A 13,010-nucleotide genomic window follows, 5' to 3' on the forward strand; every position below is an offset into this window, starting at 1 on the left:
AACTTGAAAACTATGTATAAATAACACCTACACATATAAAAAATGTAAGCTGTTTAGGTTTTAGAAATAACACTGAAAGAAGCAATAGCTTTCTAAAATATGTTTCTTTATATAAAAATTTAATAATATGATGTTGTGTGGCCATACCAAGTTTTAAAAGTTAACATTGTAGCTATAAAGCAAAGGTTAGATGATTTGTGCAGTCTTCATCATGAACTGATGGCCTAATTTTGTTCTTTGTTCACACAGCCTGTATCTTCCATTCCCTTTTGACCAGAACTGAATTAAATGTTTATTGACTTCAGGTAGGAGTTTCCACATGTCCTTCTCAGTTGTTTGATGATCTACTATTATACCCTTTGCTCTCAAGTTTGTTATCACAAAGAAATTGCAACAGGTTTCCTCATGGTTAACATTCCAGAGAAAAAATAACCCACTGTTTTTCCCCAGGAACAGAAACTTGGGGTCATGTAGTCAAAGGAACCTAATGGTTGGTTCTTTGGCACGGAGCAACTGAGGCCCAAAACAATCATTTTGTTGATAGAGCAGCCCCACCAGGCCATCTAGGTCTGTGTGTGAGACACTGATCATTTGATGATCTCTGAACATAATTTACCTCTAAGCATTAGTCCATATTCCTGAGTGTTTTATTTAATTCATTAGTATGCTCACAGCCTTCAAATTTTGATGTCTTTAAACACAATATATATTCTAACTGTGAAATATATAGCATATAGCAATTTTGTCACACTTCCAAAGGACTGTTTACAAATGAAGTTTATATTTTAAACTGGAAGATTTCCATTTTTTTGGCTAGAATTCAGTGTTTACCTCTTGTCTTACTAGGGTGGCAACATGGTTATAGAATCAAGGACTCCTAGTTCCTTCCACTCCCTCTTTAATAACTGCCTAAAAATTTTATATTTCACCTTCAAAGAAAATATGGACAAGGCCACACTCCATCTGACACTTTTATAATGCTGTTTATTTTAAATCAGACTGATATATGGGACACTGGTTAATAGAAAAATTACAGTTATTTTGTTAAACGATTAACTCCAAGATAATGTGAACAATACACATGGCCTCTAAAATATACAAATTTAGGATGCAAATGTGTTGGCATAATATTTGGAAGACAGTGGAAACATACAGGGAAATGGAACATGTTTTTCAAAGAGAAAAAAATCCTACTTCTTGTTCCTTTGTTATTATTGGCCTAGTTTCTATTGCTGAACCTGAACAGTGTTTTCACAGTGGCAATTCTTGTCATCATCACTAAGCAGCGGCAACAGCAGTAGCCTCAACACTGTCCCTAATCTGCCTTCTTCCTGCTTATTCTCCCCAGTGTCTGCCTGGTGGCTTTCTGCACATCCAGCAGGCAATGGCTCTGGCCATATAAGTTAACGGCCACACTTGTAAGAATGTTAGGACGCGTTTGGCTTAAATCCATAATTCAAAAACTTCTAAATATGCAGATGATCATCAGAAAAGAAATTTTCTCAGAATCAATAAATTCCAATTACTTCTGTTAAGTCTTACCTATAATTCATCAACGAAAAAACTTGGGTCTCTTTCACCCCTTCCTCCCTGTTCTTTCCCTCCCTCCTTCCCTCCCTCCACCCTCTGTCCCTCTGTCCCTCCCTCTCTCCCTCCCTTCCGTCCTTTCTTTCTTTTTTTTTTTTTTTAGGATAGACAGTCTTATAGTTCTTAGATTTCTGAAATGACCTCTAATCATAACGCTCCGATACCTACTGGACGTGTGTTTCCATTTCAGTCCATCTCCTCATCTTCCTAATTGGGTTTTCCTCAAAATGATCCCTAGTTCTCTTTTTTTTTTTTTTTTTTTTTTTTTTTTGAGACGGGTCTCGCTCTGTCGCCCAGGCTGGAGTGCAGTGGCCGGATCTCAGCTCACTGCAAGCTCCGTCTCCCGGGTTCCCGCCATTCTCCTGCCTCAGCCTCCCGAGTAGCTGGGACTACAGGCGCCCGCCACCTCGCCCGGCTAGTTTTTTTTTGTAGTTTTTAGTAGAGACGGGGTTTCACAGTGTTAGCCAGGATGGTCTCGATCTCCTGACCTCGTGATCCGCCCGTCTCGGCCTCCCAAAGTGCTGGGATTACAGGCTTGAGCCACCGCGCCCGGCCGATCCCTAGTTCTCTTGCATGGAAATCTGAAAATGTCTGTGGCTGGGTCCACCACAGACTTCCTGAATCAGAATCTCCAGGGAGATGAAGAAGACTGCACTTTAAACACACACCTCCAGTGATTCTGTTCCTCACTGAGGTTTGAGATCCACTCTCTAGTCTCCACATGACTTCTCTGTGCTTTCTGTCCCCACTATATTCTATCAAGTTCCACCAGACCCTACTCACATGCTCTTTAAATTCTCTGGATTACTGTAACCATCTCTACTTTTGCCTGTTCAACTGCAGCCACAGATTCACATAGCCCTTTGCCCACCCACAGCTCTTCCCAATGCTGGGTCATGCCCCATTCACATCCCCATAGTGAGAGTCCCACACTCTTCTCTTCCTGTAATTAAAGTACAAGGAGATTTTTTTGTTTTGTTTTGTTTTTTGTTTTTTTTGAGGAGGAGTCTCACACTGTCACCCAGGTTGGAGTACAGTGGTGTGATCTTGGCTTACTGCAAGCTCTGCCCTCCGGTTTTCACACCATTCTCCTGCCGCAGTCTACCAAGTAGCTGGGACTACAGGCACCGCCAACATGCCTGACTTATTTATTTTTTCTTTTTCTTTTTTGTATTTTTAGTAGAGACAGGGTTTCATCGTGTTAGCTAGGATGGTCTCAATTTCTTGACCTTGTGATCTGCCCACCTCAGCCTCCCAAAGTCCTGGGATTACAGGTGTGACCCACCACACCTGGCCAAGTACAAGGAGTTTTAAAACAAAACCAACTTGACTTATTGGGGCAGTAGAGAGGAGTGTGACTTAGTCTTAAGCTTTTTACTTCTTATTTGATTTTCACCACCTACTTTAAAATTCACTCTATCTACTCTTTAGACAGAATAGTATAACTTAGAGAATGAGAAGAGAAACTCTTCAGCTTTATAGTAAGAGAATGACTTTTCTGTCAGGCTAAGATTTTTTTGTTGAAAATAATTTGAAAAATGAGGTGGTTACTTAATATCTAATCCAGAAAAGTTCTTTATACACCACTGCTGTTATGAAGAACCCTGAAGACCTCCTGTGACATGCTATGAGTAGATTTCCTAGTAATTAGTAACAGTTTCAAATGCCATAAAAAGCACTGTGAAGAGCCCATATCTGGTCAACAATTGTAATACGTGGTCCTGCGTTAACATCACTTCCACGTTTTGTCCCAGTTTCTTTTCCCAGTAATCTTGCAGTCCATGGAGTCACATTTCTTGTTTTTAGAGAGCTACCCCCTCCCACCCCCTCTTGTTCTCTTCCCTTTCCTGTAACTCCAGTCATGGATTCCATCTGCAAGCCTCAGTGATGCTTCTGAGAATATGGTACCTCCTGACTACCAGAAACGTAATGAGTATTAATTGTTCTTGTTTGGAAATCCAGAATTCTTGCCGAAGTCCAATATTAAAACTTAGAAAAGCCAGGCACATCAGTGTTATCATTAGAGGCCCAGCTGGTGGATCTGAGTCATGTAGCACACTCGAGGGAGTCTCGCAAATGTGAAGAGTGGAAAAATGTGTGTGTGGCATTGGCGTGGAGGGGGCTTATTCTGTTAACCATTTTAGGATGTTCTCAGGTACCATCATCAGCAAAAAAGAAGTTGGAAAAAAGGGGAGTGGTCCATTTGTTAGTTCCCTGGATAATGGGATGAATCTTACTAATTACTGTTCTTTCCCCAAACCAGTGAGTCTCCTTTACCTTATTAGCATAACAGGAAGTAGGACCAAAGCACCTTTTAGGTAGGAAAATGAAACACAGAAGTAAAGAACTAAATTGGTAATTTATTGTGTTTATCATATGTGTATCAGTTTTTGCTTGATATTTAAAGACACTAGGGAATAAAGTTGTTGTCAATCACCATATAAAGACTTGCTTTGAAATGGCATTGCATAGAAAGGGAATTAGAAATTGGAATGCCCAACTGAATAGTAAAATTGTGCACAATAATATAGAAAATGTTTTGTAAAATTCACAACAGTTCCAAATTATTTGCAGCAGCAAAAGTTTTTAAACAATGCAATGTCCTTCAGTAGGTGACTGGTTAAATAAATGCTGGTTCATCTTCACAATGGAGTCTCTGTAGCTGTTACAGAAATGAGTGAGGAAGAGTTCTGTATACTGACATGGAGTGATCTCCACTATGTATGTGTGTAACAAAAAAAAACCAAAAACAACTAACATGCAGGACACTGTGCACAGTATGCTACTTTTTTCTCTAAGAAAGGAAGATTATGAATAATATGTACACATTTGATTACATTTGCCAAGAGAAACAATACAATAAAAAATTAATAAGAATACATAAGGGGAAGAAGGATAAAGGTAGAAATGACTATAAAAGAAGCAAGAGTTAGCTGAATTCACCTTGATAGGTAGTTTAATTTTGGAATTATGTAACATTTTGACATAATTCCTAAATTACATCCAAAAAAATCACTGTCCCCACCACACACATGTAAAATGAGAAAAAAGAAATACATGAGCTAAATTGTACATTTTCAGTAACATAAACACAGAGAGAAAAGAATTATTCCAGCTAACCTTAGTACATCATATTTTTCACTTAACATTCTCAATTACGTATATTCTAAGGACAAAAAAATTCTAAGAATGTTTAAATTTGATTAAGCGGTCTTATATTATCAGTTATATTGGTGTGATTAGGAATTAAGATTTTTCCAGGTAATGGGAAAAAAAGCATAACATTTTAAAACTTATTTGAAAACTCTGTACACTAAATTTGAATTAGGGCATCTACAGATCTTGTAGAAATAATTTTGAACGGCAGAAGGGAATATTTATTAATTATATAAATTCTGGTGTAACATAACTGCAGAGTTAGAGCTCAGGGTCTTTCCCCGCTCCCCTCTTTGTACTGTGGGCTTGGTATCTGACCTCACATTGACCCTTTCTGTGACAGGAAATACATTACTTCGCATTTTTTCTATCTCCGGTCTCCACTGTGTCCTCAGTGGAGCTGAAATCCACCTTATGAGAGTCCAAGTCCAGGTGCTGTTTCCAGTCCTTCTTTATGCTCCCTTGTAGCCTCCCATCTCTGAAACTTGCTAAGCTTCCCATCTCTAAATAAGAATAACAATGCTCATAGGTGCCCTGTTTTCCTTTAAAACAATGAGCAATAATTGCTGACTTTGAAGATGCCTTCTGCTTTGTTGATGCCAATATTTTTCAGTGTTTGTCCCATTATTAAATTCTTAATGGACACACTTATGGAATTCCACTGGGGGTTGGAATTATTTTACCTTTACCTAGAAAAAGAAATGTTTTCAGTTCATTATCACAGATTGGATGGGGTAGGGGCGGGTAAATACTTTGTCTTTTTAATTCCTTTCAGCCATGGAATTCCATGAACACTTGCACAGCAGAGGGACTAAGGAAGGTTTGAAGGAAAGAAAACTACAGAAAGCAATGGACAGCTTTACGTGGAAAATTACCATCTTAAAAGTATCTACAGAATTGTTTCTCGTGCTGGTGATTTTGCAGTCTTTTTTGGCATGCTTCTTCCTCTTAGTATAACATCTCCTGTATTGTACATGAGCAGCCATTGAGATTGTAGAATGGACACAGAAACGGATGAAGAACTCTGCCCTCCTAGAGTCTATAAGCGCAACAGCTTGGCATTGTGGGATCAGATGAAGAACAGGGAACTTCTGTGACTGGCACATTGTAGGTTCTGATAGAAAAACGTTTGTCATTTTATCCTTGAGACATTTTAAAGTTCATAAATGCCAGTTGCTCTACCTAAAATAGGAAATATTGATAACAGAGGAATGATTGGGAATTTAAAGTTATTCAAATTTCATTTAACACTTTAAAGCGTAATTATAGCTATAATGTTCATATGATCCCAGAAATAAATAGAAAAGAATTGTAGGGAGCCCAATCAAAGGAAATACATAAAACAATTGTTATTGAAAGAAATATTTATTGAAGGGGAATTCCATCTCTATGCGTATCTATTTTGGTATAACAATTAATTATTAAAAAACAATTTATTAAAAATTAAGTTTTTTATTTTTATTATAAAAATAATATATTTTCATTGTCAAAACTGTTAAAAGAGCAATAATCAAAGGTAAACACAATCCCATCATCCAGAAACACTTACTGTTGGCTTTTGCTGTGCATTCTCTCAGTCTATTTTTCCATTTTATATATAATATGACAAAATTTAAAAACAATGCTGTGTATATACCTCAAAACTTTTTTGAGCTTTGCCTCAATAGCTTTTCTCAAAGTTATTCGCAGAGCATAAATAACAATAACACAGGGTTATTTCATCCAGATCTTGGACAATTAATAAATGCAAAATTACTGTCTGGTGTTTGCCTTCCAAACTTTATGGTCAGCTGAGTTTGTCAGGAAGAAGGGAAGGCTTCCTTCACCCTCTGAAGCTGCTCTGAAAACAAGCTGACAATTTACAGATTAGCAGGCATAAAAAGCCTACATTGTATATTTATTTAGGGTACAGATGCATGGGAATGGTGCAAGGATGATTACCTAACCACCCAATGTGGTCCTAATGCTTACACACCCTTCTTCATAGCAGAGGGCCATGGGAGAAATGTGACCATTTTTGAGGGGTAGTAAATGAATTTTAGGGGAAATGAATGGGCCCAGTGCTCAGACAATGGGATAGTAAATGATTCTCTTTGGGAACTGAATGGTCTAAGATGGAAAAATTGGGTGGGAGGAAGTTCTGTGCTGTAGGTATGGTGTTTAATTTTCAGTCTCTTCCTCTGTGATATGAATTTTAATGTTCTCTGGTTAATGGCATTTCAGAGAGGAGATCAGGAGGCATTTGTGCTCCTCCTTTGTGGGGCCAGTTTCTAGTTAGATAAGGGAATGTGAACAGCCTTATCTTTGGGAAAGAGAAGACTGAGACATATGTGGTGGGGGTGGTCAGAGAAACCTTGAGTCGGTTTCTTTAGTTCAACATGTCAGAGTGTCATCTTTTGGGGTATGTGTTTGAACCCCAACAGATTCAAGACTGTAAAGATATTATCACAGCTCCTTTTTAAATTTCCTCATTCCCTTTCAAGTAAAAACTCCATTGTTGGAGCTGACAACAATTTTCAGATTTGATGTAATGAAAAGTCTCTTTAAAAATGTTAGTCACTGATTGCATTTTTCTCATGGCAAACCTCTACTAATTTTTATAATTAAAATCATTTTCTTCCTCAGACATTTCTTTTTTTTCACACATGTACTTTTCATATATACCTATTTTGCTTAGAATTTAACTCTGTTTGCAGTTTAGTAAATAGCAGCATAGGAATTTACAATGAAAAGGGATTTGGCTTTACAATTTGCTGACTCACTCCTGGTCAGAGGTGAGGGTTACACTACAAATTTCCTGTAAATCTCAGGAAAATATAGCATAGCAGTTTACGCCCTGTGGTAGGAACAAATACTCACTTTGCTTTAATTTTATTAAAGGCAACTATATACCTAGGGACCAAACTTTGACCTGTCAAGTACCCTTGCTACTCATGTGTGGTCCGGGAACCAGCAACCTCAGCCTCATGGGGGAACTTGATAGAAATTCTGAACCCCAAGTCCCGCCCAGCCTTGCTGAATCAGAACTTGCATTTTTACAAGATCACTAGGTGATTCTTAGGCACAGTAAAGTTTGAGAAGCACTGGGCTGAGAGCCACTAAAAGTGGGAGCCTGATGCACATATTAATGAAAAATGGCTGATGTAAAACAGTGGGCATATTTTAGAAGTAATTGGACCAAATAGATATACTGAAGAAATCTACTTTCTTTTAAATTGTGTCCAGGAGAAAGAACACATCAGACTTATGTTCATATGGAAGTAAATGTATAGGATGGGATAATAGGTCTTTTTTTTTAATTTCCAGGATAACTTTTCTACAGATGGGTTTGAGGATGGCAGTATGTAGTGAGGAATGAAGAATTGGAGAGATCTATATGTCATTCTGTAGAATGGAAGGGTCTTTTTCATTCCTGTATTTCACTGGTTTCACTTTCTTTAGAAGAATGAGTACTCACAGGGAATCTTGAATGTGAATAAGTCTGACTTAGCTACCAGTATTTCCTGGCGGGGGGCATGGGATCTGTTGAGTACCTACCTCCTATTGCTGTTTCTTTGCAGTGATCTTAGAGAGGCAGTAGCCCTCCAGTAAACATACAGCAGGAGACTCCCCGGGGCAAAAGTGCTTAGGGAGCATTTCAGATGACACTGGAAATGCAGAGAGGAGAAGATAAAGAAGGAAGCCAGGAAGACATACTGAAGGAGCTCTGAAACAGGACAAGGCTTGAGAATTACCTGGGGTCCTAAAAATGCCCTCTCCTAAGGTCACCCCAGACTTCCCAGACTAGAATATCAGGCTTGGAACCCAGGAATCTGCTTATTTTATAAGTTTCTTGGGGGATTCTGAGGCACACTAAAAAAATCCTCATTATTATTGCCCTAGAACCAAAAGCTTTCCTCTTGCATCACCACAGTCATTTGAATCAAAAAGAGGAGAAGATAGGGTGGTAAGCCATCCCAGGAGCAAGACATTTAGTGCAGAAACTAGGACAATCCTGATTAAACTGGGACCATTGATTACCCTGAGAGGAGTTCCTGCCACTAAAATAGTCCTTTTATTGACGGATGTCTGTCCCAGCTTTTATGAATCTTTACTTGTTTTATTTAGGTTTTTTTTTTTTTTAATTTTGAAGGTTCTTTCATAATTCAGAAATGAGCAAAGAAATAAATTCATCTTTAACTGCCATACCCAGAATTATCTACTATTAACATCTTGGCATACTTATTACTGGTCTTTTTTTTTTTTTCTTGAACAAAAAGCAATCATTTGTTGTAAACTGTCTTTTTCAAATAGAAAAATGTTTTTACATGACCTAAGATTCTTCCTTGAGAAATAACCATTATTAGATGTAGGTGACCTTATTTCAGGGAACCTATCTCTATGAATATGTTTGGAGGGATCAGTATATATTTTATTGATTCTTGGTCATACTTTTTTTCACACTTTTGGTGTCTTTGAAATTAGCCTATATCTTACAGTCCATGGCATCTTTGCATTATATCCTGGTTAAATTGACAATGATTTTTCTTTCTTGTGGTATGTAAAATACTGGCACATTTCACAAGCACTAATGTCTCAGATATTATAAAATAAGTTATGTCAGTAGACAAAATTCTTTTGTTTTTTGAGTTGGAGTCTCGCTCTGTCACCAAGGCTGGAGTGCAGAAGCACAATCTCAGCTCACTGCAGCCTCTGCCCCCTGGGTTCAAGTGATTCTCCTGCATAAGTCTCCCAAATAGCTGGGACTATAGGCTTGCACCACTATGGCTGGCTAATTTTTGTATGTTTAGTAAAGACAGGGTTTCACCATCTTGGCCAGACTAATCTCAAACTCCTGACCTCAGTTAATCTGCCCACCTCAGCCTCCCAAAGTGCTGGCATTACAGGTGTGAGTCATCATGCTCAGCCGATAGAAGTCTAACATAATTGTCCTTTAAAATTTTTTAAGTGATAAATTTCATTTACTTTATTTAACAGAAGAAGACTAAATCATAAAGATACTAAATGAATTGGTGAGCAATTTCTACCATAACAGAGATTATTTTCATTTCCTAAAAGATCCCTTTGAGGTTAAGAAAGGGCAGTATGGAAAATATTAATACAAGTCATTGTGTCCTGTGTTTTTAAAGCTACATGTTTTAGTTATAACTATTGTTGGTTGGCCTGCTATGAAAGATGATAATATGGGCCAGGTATGGTTGTTCATGCCTGTAATCCCAGCACTTTGGGAAGCTGAGCTGGGTGGATCATCTGAGGTCAGGAGTTCAAGATCAGCCTGGCTAACATGGTAAAATCCCGACTCTACTGCAAATGACAAAAATTAGCCAAGTGTGGTGGTGTGTGCCTGTATTCCCACCTAATCAGGAGGCTGAGGCAGGAGAATTGCTTGAACCCACGAGGTGGAGGCTGCAGTGAGTCAAGACTGTGCCACTACACTCCAGCCTGTGTGACAGAGCAAGACTCCATCTGAAAAAAAAAAAAAAGAAAGAAAAAAAAGAAAAATGGCAATATGAGCATTCTTTAATATTACTAGATGGAACACATTTTTTTTTTTAATTGTCCATGTTAAAAGTATTTCTATTTGTCTTAAAACTATATTGCCATGTCACTTGAAATTCAACATTTAAATTGGTTCACTGTCCACCAGTCTGAGAAGTCTTCCTGTAGCCTACAGGAATAGCAAGGAAAAGAGATAAAGCCAGCATATGTCATTGCCAGGCTTCTATGATGATACTTAGACCCAGCCTTCTCTTGTAAAATGTCTGTTCTATGGTTTCTGCTGCAAGTTGGGGAGAGGAGGGTAATCCATTCCACAGGCCTCCAATTGATTCTTTGATTTGAAAGCTAACTTTTAAACTTCACTCCCATTAGAGAGTGAGCACCACCCTTTTTTGGTGTCAGCTATGAGACATAATGTATGTGAAATAAAATTCACCAATTTTGAGCACTGGTTTCCCAGTATATATAAACCTATATTTATAATATAGTCTATTAAGTATGCAGTGGCATTATGATTTAAAAAATGTACATAGCTTAATTTTAAAATACTTTATTGCTAAAAACTGCTAAAAATTATCTAAGCCCTCAGTTAGTTGAAATCCTTTTGCTGGTAGAGGGTCTCACCTCCATGTTAATGGGTGATGATTGATTAGGGTGGTGGTTGCTGAAGATTGGTGTGGCTTATGGTAATTTATTAAAAAAAAAAGACATCAGTGGAGCTTCCTCTATTGATGCACTCTTTTCTTCACCAAGATTTCTCTGTAGCATGCATTGCTGTTCAGTAACATTTTACCCACAGTAGAACTTCTTAGAAAATTAGTCTTCTCAAACTCTGCCATTCTTTATCAATTAAATGTATGCAATATTTTAACTCCTTTGTTGTAATTACAGCAGTGTTCACAGCATCTTCACCAGAAGTAGATTCCATCTCAAGAAACCATTTCTTTGCTCATTCATAAGAAGAATTCTCCTCATGCTTTACAGTTGATGTTGAGATTGCAGCAATTCAGTCACCTCTTTAGGCTCTAATTCTAGTTCTCCAGCTATTTCCTTCCCATCTGCAATTACTTTCCCAGTGATGTAATGAACTCCTCCAAATCATCCATTAGGGCTGGGATCAACTTCCTCCAAAATCAGCTTCTTCCAAATCCTGTTAATATTGATATTCTGACATCCCATGAATCATGAATGTTATTAATGACATCTAGATTGGTGAATACTTTCCAGAAGGTCTTCATTTACTTTATCCAGGTTCATCAGAGGAATCACTGTCTCTAATGGCTATAGCCTTATGAAGTGTATTTCTTGAATAATAAGACTTGAAAGTCAAAATTACTCTTTGATCCATGGACTGCAGAATGGATATTGTATTAGCAGGCATGAAACCATATTAATCTCCTTGTGCATTCCTATCAGAGTGTTTGGGTGACCACCTGGGTACTTGTTGATAAGCTGTAATATTGTGAAAGGAATCTTTTTTACTGAGCAGTAAGTCAGAACTGTGGCTTAAATTAGTAAGGAAATGGCCAGCATGGTGGCTCATGCCTGTAATCTCAGCACTTTGAGAGGCTGAGGCAGGTGGATCACAAGGTCAGGAGATCAAGACCATCTGGCTAACATGGTGAAAGCCCTTCCATCTCTACTGAAAATACAAAAAAAAAAAAAAAAAAAATTAGCTGTGCATGGTCCTGTAGTCCCAGCTACTCAGGAGGCTTAGGGAGGAGAATAGCATGAACCTGGGAGATGGAGCTTGCAGGGAGCTGAGATTGCAGCACAGCACTCCAGCCTGGGCAACAGAGCAAGAATCCAACTCAAAAAAAAAAAAAAAAAGGGAAAAAAAAAGAAAAAAAGTGGTTCCACTATGGCCCAATAGGAACAGCTCCAAGCTGCTACAGCTCCCAGCATAAGCAACACAGAAGATGGGTGATTTCTGCATTTCAACTGAGGTACCAGGTTCATTTCACTGGTATATGTTGGACACTGGGTACAGGACAGTGGCTGCAGCCCATCGAGTGACAGCCAAAGCAGGGCAAGGCATCTCTTCACCCAGGAAGCACAAACAGTAAGGGAATTCCCTTCCCTAGCCTAGGGAAATCGTGACACACAGGAACAGGAAAATTGGGTCATGCCCACACTAATACCACACTTTTCCAAGGGTCTTAGCAAACAGCACACCAGGAAATTATATCCCACTCCTGGTTCGGACAATCCCATGCCCACGGAGCCTCCCTCATTGCTAGCACAGCAGTCTGAGATTGAACTGCAAGGCGACAGTGAGGCTGGGGGAGGGGCACCCGCCATTGCTGAGGCTTGAGTAGGTTAAAAAAGTGGCTGGGAAGCTTGAACTGAGTTGAGCTCACTGCTGCTCCAGCAGGCCTGCCTGCCAGTGTAGACTCCACCTCTGAGGACAGGGCATAGCCAAACAAAAGGAAGCAGAAATCTCTACAGATTTAAATGTCCCTAACAGATCTGAAGCGACTAGTGGTTCTCCCAGCACAGAGTTTGAGATCTGAGAATGGACAGACTGCCTCTTCAAGTGGGTCCCTGACCCCGAAGTAGCCTAACTGGGAGGCAACCCCAAGTAGGGGAAGACTGACACTTCACAGGGTCAGGTATGCCTCTGAGATGAAGCTTTCAGAGGAATATTGAGACAGCAACATTTGCCATTCAGCAATATTCACTCATCTGTAACCTCTGCTGCTGAATCCCAGGCAAAAAGGGTCTGGAGTGGACCTCCAGAAAACTCCAACAGACCCACAGCTGAGGGT

Source organism: Trachypithecus francoisi, unplaced genomic scaffold (genome assembly GCF_009764315.1).
Source record: "Trachypithecus francoisi isolate TF-2019V2 unplaced genomic scaffold, Tfra_2.0 Contig00189, whole genome shotgun sequence".
NCBI lineage: Eukaryota > Metazoa > Chordata > Mammalia > Primates > Cercopithecidae > Trachypithecus > Trachypithecus francoisi.